Consider the following 8267-nt stretch of genomic DNA (forward strand, 5'->3'; position numbering starts at 1 on the left):
AAGAAGATGGAAACTGGAGATATAAAAAAATCAATGATAAACTCTAAAGAAGCATTGACTATATAAGAAATGTAAATAATAGTAATAATGGGGCCATATAAAGAATTGGAAATAAAACACTAGCAAAAATTATATTTGAAGCAAAAATTATATTTGAAACAAAAAGATGATCAGCATTAAAAGTTGGAATCTATGTTGTTTGGTAAGATGTTAAATATATTAACATTAAATTATGTAAAATCAGGTATACCTATTAAAATACAAAGGCAGTCACTAAAAATTATAGCTTCCTTTTTGTTGTATTGTAGGTAATTTCTTAGACCTATTATTTTTCATACCACATGTTCTCTCTTTAGCTGACTCTAATCTGCTTTTCATTATTATCATTGAGGTTTTTTGTTTGTTTGTTTACATTTTTTCTTTGCTTCATCTTCTTACCAAAAGAAGACCTAGTGTGTGTTAATTTTTCTATTATAATGTTGAACGTAAAAATTCTGGAAACATAGGAAATCGCAAACAAATCAACCTCCATAATTCACCACTATTAATTACTATATCCCTCTGTTTGTATACATAGAGTTTATATAGATACACACACACACATATACATATATATATGTGTGTATATGTATATGTACATATACACACATACACCCTTATTATAGTTTTGTGATTCATACTTTTCTTAGGCAGTTTACGGTGATATAGTTAAAAAGATAAATTTTGGAGTCAGAGATACCTGGGTTCAAGTACAGCTCCATCATTTATAAAGGTATGTGAACTTGAGTGAATTATTTAACCTTCTGAGTCTCAGTTTCTTTATCTGTTAAACGGAGAAGATGATGATAGTACTTTCTTCATGAGATGGTCATTGGCTTTTAAATTTCAATGACTATCTTTAATTTCTAAAATGTCCTTTTACAAATAATCTTGTTTTTTCTTATAGTGCATTATAATTTCATAAAATTTCTATTTCCTCATTTTATCTGTTTAATCAATTTTAAATATGTTTATTTTATAAGGTCTTTTGGGTAGTTGTATCTTTACCAGTTCTTGAGTGAAAATTCTCCTTTTTTGTTGTATTTCTCTACCTTTTGATGAATTGTTTCTTTGGGCAGTCTACATTTTTTTTCATGGGCAAATTTTAGGTCCATCTAGGTGCTATGTCTTTCTGGTCCATGGCTTCATGAGCTCACATGATTATCATTAGGGCTATTGTTCACTCTTAATTCTAACCCTTATAGGTTCCTTTCCTTGCTTGCTTGGCTGTGTATTAAGTTATTTTATTCAGCACTTCTATGTCTTTGTATTGTCAAAACTATAGGAACTCATCTCCATTAGTAAAATTTTAGACATGACTATAAAAACTGGGAAAAAAATTTAGAGTGGACACTTAGCTTCCCAGTACACTCAGATAATAGAATTGTAAGCACCAATTGTTTCTAGCAAAGGCTGATCTTGACTCACAGACATGCTAAATCATCAGCTCCCCTCTCCTGATTCAAAAGCATACAAGCCACCATACTAGTTAAGCAAAGCATTCTCATTTACTATCTGAGCTGAGGGAATAAGGAGGGGCCTGGAGATGCTTATGGAGGGCAGGAGCAAAAGTATAGAGTATGAGCTGACTGTTGTAATAGTCTGAGTTCCGAGTTAATCAAGAATTTGCAGGTTTAATGTGCCTTTGCACTTTAACATCTCAGATATTCCCCCAGACGCTTCCCTAGAGAGAAATGCTTAGTGAGTGTTAAGAGAAATGATCAAAACTATTAGAATCACTTTGTGTCATCATGAAACTTTACAAGATACTTTCACACTAGAAATTAGCAATAGTGTAACTGTATTACATTATGTGCTAAAGAACAATGTGACTAATAACCAATAGCAGGGCTTTTAACATAAAACCACAGATTGAGAAAAAAGTAATATAATCCACATGTACTGAATAGCTGTAAATTTACAATAAAGAGAAGTTACTAAAAAATCTTAAATCATGAATCTGAAAATTATAATGCAACTCAGACAAACATTTCAGGTCCACCCTGAGGCTAAAATAGTCCCTAATGGTGCTATTTTGTGCTTCAGCTTGTAAACACACTTCATAGCATCATTACAGCATGCACATTTCAGGTGAGGAGGCCTTATCTGGAGCATAAAAATTACACTGAAGACCTTATACAATGAATCCCAGACATCCTAGAAAGACCTTCTCTAAAGAAACGTTAACATTAGATGAAGTTAACATAGAATCTGATTTACTTTCCAGCAAGATTTGGAAATGATCTGGCTTGGTGGAGACTTGGTTGTTAACAGGCATACTATACTTAGTTTTATTCCCCTAAAGGACCTTAAGGGTAGGTTAAATAGTAACAAAATACATTTTTCACAACCATGCTAAGAAAATATTTTTTTCTCCCCTCCTGGTCTTCAAAGATTCAAATCCCAACTAACACTGCCATTTTACTACTCCATGCCCATTTCCTCATCTAAAGATGTAAATAATGCTACCTACCTCATGTGCTGGCTGTGAGGATTAAATAAGCTAAACTATAGTTGCTATTATTACTATACTATTATTACTGTACTATAATATTATCACTTTTCTCACTTTAGGCCCTCTGGAAAACAATGATAATGATGATAATGCAAAGTTACTTTACAAGAGCCTTTCTATGAGATGCATCTACTGGATACTTATATTCATTATATCTTCTTTTTCTAACAATACTAAAAAGGAAATACTTTGATCCCCATTTTACAGATGATATAAATGTGATTCAGAGAAGTTAAATAACTTAACTGTAAGCACATAGCCAGGAAGTTGATTTGAAACCAAATCCGTCTGTCACCAAAAGGTCTATGCTCTTTCTACTCTTTCTGTGGATCCAAGGAAAACATGACCTGAATATGAAAGTGATCCTGGACACTTCTATTTTGCTGGAAGCAAGTCTGGTTGGTATGGAGCAGAGAACATACATAGAGCTAATTACTGTAAAGAGGACTGGAAACAGTTTCTGAGCTTCCACTGACAGAGTCTATGATTGTGAGTCATCTCACCTCTCTGATCCTCATTTTCCTCATTGGTGGAAAGAGGAACTTGAACTGGGCTAGTGCAACTAACCATTTAATTTCTCTGAGTCTCAGTTTCCTCATATATGAAACAGGAATATAAGCTTGCCTGCTCAGGGAAATTGGGAGGTAAAAGTGATTTTTAAAGTGTGTTGTAGCTCTGTGAAAAATGCCATTGGTAATTTGATAGGGATTGCATTGAATCTGTAGATTGCCTTGGGTATAGTATAGTCATTTTGACAATATTGATTCTTCCAACCCAAGAACATGGTATATATTTCCATCTCTGATTTCTTTCATCAGCATCTTATAGTTTTCAGAGTACAGGTCTTTTGCCTCCTTAGGTAGGTTTATTCCTAGGTATTTTATTCTTTTTGATGTGATGATAAATGGGATTCTTTCCTTAATTTCTCTTTCTGATCCTTAGTTATTAGTGTATAGAAATGCAACAGATTTATGTGTATTAATTTTGTATCCAGCAAATTTACTGAATGCATTGATGAGCTCTAGTAGTTTTCTGGTAGCATCTTTAGGATTTTCTATGTATAGTATCATGTCATCTGCAAACAGTGACAGTTTTACATCTTTTTTTCCAATTTGGATTCCTTTTATTTGTTTTTCTTCTCTGATTGCTGTGACTAGGAGTTCCAAGACTATGTTGAATAAAAGTGGTGAGAGTGGACATCCTTATCTTGCTCCTGATCTTAGAGGAAATGCTTTCAGCTTTTCACCATTGAGTATGATGTTAGCTGTAGGTTTGTCATAGATGGCCTTTATTATGTTGAGGTATGGTTCCTCTATGCCCACTTTCTGGAGAGTTTTTATCATAAAAGGATGTTGAATTTTACCAAAAGCCTTTTATGCATCTATTGAGAATAAAAATGTTTAAATTTGTATGGAAACACAAAAGACCTCGAATAGCCACAGCAATCTTGAGAAAGAAAAACAGAACTGGAGGAATCAAGCTCCCTGACTTCAGACTATACTACAAAGCTATAGTAATCAAAACAGTATGTTGCCGGCACAAAAACAAAAATATACATCAATGGAACAGGACAGAAAACCCAGAAATAAACCCACACACATATGGTCAATTAATCTACAACAAAGGATGTTTCCATGCCCTGGCTATTATAAATAGTGCTGCAGTAAACACTGGGGTACATGTATATTTTCGAACTATAGGTTTCTCCACATATATGTCCAGAAGTGGGATTGCTGGATAATATGGTAGCTCTATTTTTATTTTTTTAAGGAACCTCCATATTTTTCTCCATAATGGCTATACTAATGTACATTCCCACCAACAGTGTAGGAGGGTTCCCTTTTCTGTACATCCTTTCCAGCATTTATTGTTTATAGATTTTTTGATGATGGCCATTCTGACTGGTGTGAGGTGATACCTCATTATAGGTTTGATTTGCATTTCTCTAATAGTTAGTGGTGCTGAGCATCTTTTCATCTGCTTTTTAGCCATCTGTATGTCTTCCTTGGAGAAATGTTTGTTTAGATCTTCTGCCCATTTTCTGATTGGGTTGTTTGCTTTTTGATATTGAGCTATGTGAGCTGTTTGTATATTTTGGAGATTAATCCCTTGTTGGTTGCATCATTTGCAATTATTTTCTCCCATTCTGAGGGTTGTCCTTTTGTTTTGTTTATGGTTTTCTTTGCTGTGCAAAAGCTTTTAAGTTTAATTGGGTCTCATTTGTTTATTTTTGTTTTTATTTTCATTACTCTAAGAGGTGGCTCAAAAAAGATCTTGCTGAAATTTGTGTCAAAGAGTGTTCTGTCTGTTTTTCTCTCAGGACATGGAAGCAACCTAAATGTGCATCAACAGAGGAATGGATAAAGAAGATGTGGTACATACATACAATGGAATATTACTCAGCCATAAAAAAGAACAAAATAATGCCATTTGCAGCAACATGGATGGACCTAGAGATCGTCATACTGAGTGAAGTAAGTCAGACAGAGAAAGATAAATATCATACATTATCGCTTATACGTGGAATCTGAGAAAAGGGTACAAACGAACTTATCTACAAAACAGAAATAGGGTTACAGATATAGAAAACAAACTTATGGTTACTGGGGGGTAAGGGAGGGAGGATAAATTAGGAGATTGGGATTGACATATACACATTACTATATATAAAATAGATAACTCATAAGGACCTACTGTATAGCACAGGGAACTCTACTCAATACTCTATAATGGTCTATATGGGAAAAGAATCTAAAAAAGAGTGGATATATGTATAACTGAATCACTTTGCTATACAAATGAAACTAACACAACATTGTAAATCAACTATACTCCAATAAAAATTTTTAAAAAAATTTTTCAAAACTGAAAAAAAAAACAAAAACCCAAAGAACTAAAAACAAATTTCTATGACAAAGGAAGCAACGATATACAATGGAGAAAAAGACAATCTCTTCAATAAGTGGTGCTGGGAAAACTGGATAGCTACATGTAAAAGAATGAAATTAGAACATTCTCTGACACCATAAAATAAACTCAAAATGGATTAAAGACCTAAATGTAAGGCCGGATACTATAAAACTCCTAGAGGAAAACATAGGCAGAACACCCTTTGACATAAAGCGCAGCAATATCATTTTGGATCCATCTCCTAGAGTAATGGAAATAAAAACAAAAATAAACAAATGGGACCCAATTAAACTTAAAAGCTTTTGCACAACAAAGAAAACTATAAACAAAACAAAAAAACAACCCTCAGAATGGGAGAAAATATTTGCAAATGATGCAACTGACAAGGGATTAATCTCCAAAATATACAAACAGCTCACATAGCTCAATATCAAAAAAGCAAACAACCCAATCAGAAAATGGGCAGAAAATCTAAACAGACATTTCTCCAAGGAAGACATACAGATGGCTAAAAAGCAGATGAAAAGATGCTCAGCATCACTAACTATTAGAGAAATGCAAATCAAAACTACAATGAGGTATCACCTCACACCAGTCAGAATGGCCATCATCAAAAAATCTACAAACAAGCTGGGATGAAGTGACAGAGTGGCATGGAGTTATATATACTACCAAATGTAAAATAGATAGCTACTGGGAAACAGTCGCATAGCACGGGGAGATCAGCTCAGTGCTTTGTGACCACCTAGAGGGGTGGGATAGGGAGGGTGGGAGGGATTTGCAAGAGGGAGGAGATATGGGAGTATATGTATATGTATAGCTGATTCACTTTGTTACAAAGCACAAACTAACACACCATTGTAAAGCAATTATACTCCAATAAAGATGTTAAAAAAAATCTACAAACAATAAATGCTGGAGAGGATGTAGGGAAAAGGGAACCCTCCTACACTGTTGGTGGGAATGTAAATTAGTACAGCCACTATGGAGAACAGTATGGAGGTTCCTTAAAAAACTAAAATTAGAGCTACCGTATGATCCAGCAATCCCACTCCTGGACATATATCTGGAGAAACCCACAATTCGAAAATATACATGCACCCCAGGTTCATTGCAGCACTATTTACAATAGCCAAGATACAGAAGCAACCTAAATATCCATCAACAGATAAATGGATAAAGCAGATGTGGTGTGTGTGTGTGTATATATATATATGTGTATATATATATATATACACACACACACACACACACAATGGAATATTACTCAGCCATAAAAAAAAGAATGAAATAATGCCTTTTGAAGCATCATGGATGATCCTAAAGATCATCATACTAAGTGAAGGAGGCCAGACAGAGAAAGACAAATAAATGATAACGTTTATATATGGAATCTAAAAAAAAAAAATGATACAAATGAACTTTTTTACAAAACAGAAATAGACCCACAGACATAGAAAACAAACTTATGGTTACCAAAGGGGAAGGGGTAGGGAGGGATAAATTAGGAGTTGGAGATTAACATACACACACTACTATATATAAAACAGATAACCCACAAGGACCTACTGTATAGCACAGGGAACTATACTCAGTATTTTGTAATAACCTATAAGGGAAAATAATCTGAAAAAGAATATATATATGTATAACTGAATCACTTTGCTGTACACCTGAAACTGACATAACATTGTAAATCAACTACACTTTATTTAAAAAAAAAAAAAAAACCTTTGACCTGCTCAGCCTAACAAAACAGGTTCACCAAAAAATAAGAATAAAAATAAATAAAGTATATTCCAGTTATCTATTCCTGCATAACAACCCACCAAAAACAATGACTTAAAACAATAACTGTTACTCATTTCGATAATGAATCTGGTTTTGATAAGACCCAGATAGACAATTTTTGCTCATGGTATCTCATGGAGTTGAAGTCAGACAGCGACTACGACTTCAGTCACCTCTAAAGCTTCCTCACTCACGGTGCCTAGGCTGGAAAGACACAAGTATTGGGGGAGTGAAGGAGGTAGGGCTGTTTCTCTCTCTCTCCATATGTCATCACTCCATGTAGGCCGCCTGAGGATACAGACTAACTACATGGTGGCTTCAGCTCCAACTGTTAGTGTCCCCCACAGATAACTAGCAGAAGAGGCATAGACGTTCCTCACCCAAACTCAGAAGTTACACAGCATCACTTCTGTTGTGTTGTGTTCATCAAGACAGTCAGCAAGTCCTCCTCAGGTTCATAGGAGAGGACATACACTCCATCTCTTCATAGGAGGAATGTCAAAGAATTGCAGACATCTTTTAAAACCACCACAAATTGCTATAAAGTGTAGGTATTGCTATTATTAATTTTATCCAGATGCAGATCAGCAAATGTAAAACATTTCATACTGAGTCGATTCTAAGTCTGCCTTTTCCAGACGTGAAATTGTTGTGTTCTCAGGAAGTATCCACCAACTTTTATATTAGCCAAAGTAAAACATAACGTGGAAAGAAAATTCTCACAAAAATATTATTACACATGATGCTGTCTCAAGTTAAGTACATGTTTTAAAGCTCATCTGCTTAAAAAAGGTTATCCTCTATTTTTTCTGTCTGTTAACATGGATAATAAAGAAGTGCCTGTAGTAAGTATACTGGGGCATTTGGTTACTTTTGCAAATGTTAGTGATGCTTTGATCTATGATGTGGGCATTTTAGCTATGAGGTATGCAGCCTGTGGAGCAAGAAAGGTTGGATGTATGAATACTCCTATAAGAGTTAACAGGCTCTTAGATGTATAGCAGTCCCGTCA

This window comes from Pseudorca crassidens, chromosome 2 (genome assembly GCF_039906515.1).
Source record: "Pseudorca crassidens isolate mPseCra1 chromosome 2, mPseCra1.hap1, whole genome shotgun sequence".
In the NCBI taxonomy this organism is placed as follows: domain Eukaryota; kingdom Metazoa; phylum Chordata; class Mammalia; order Artiodactyla; family Delphinidae; genus Pseudorca; species Pseudorca crassidens.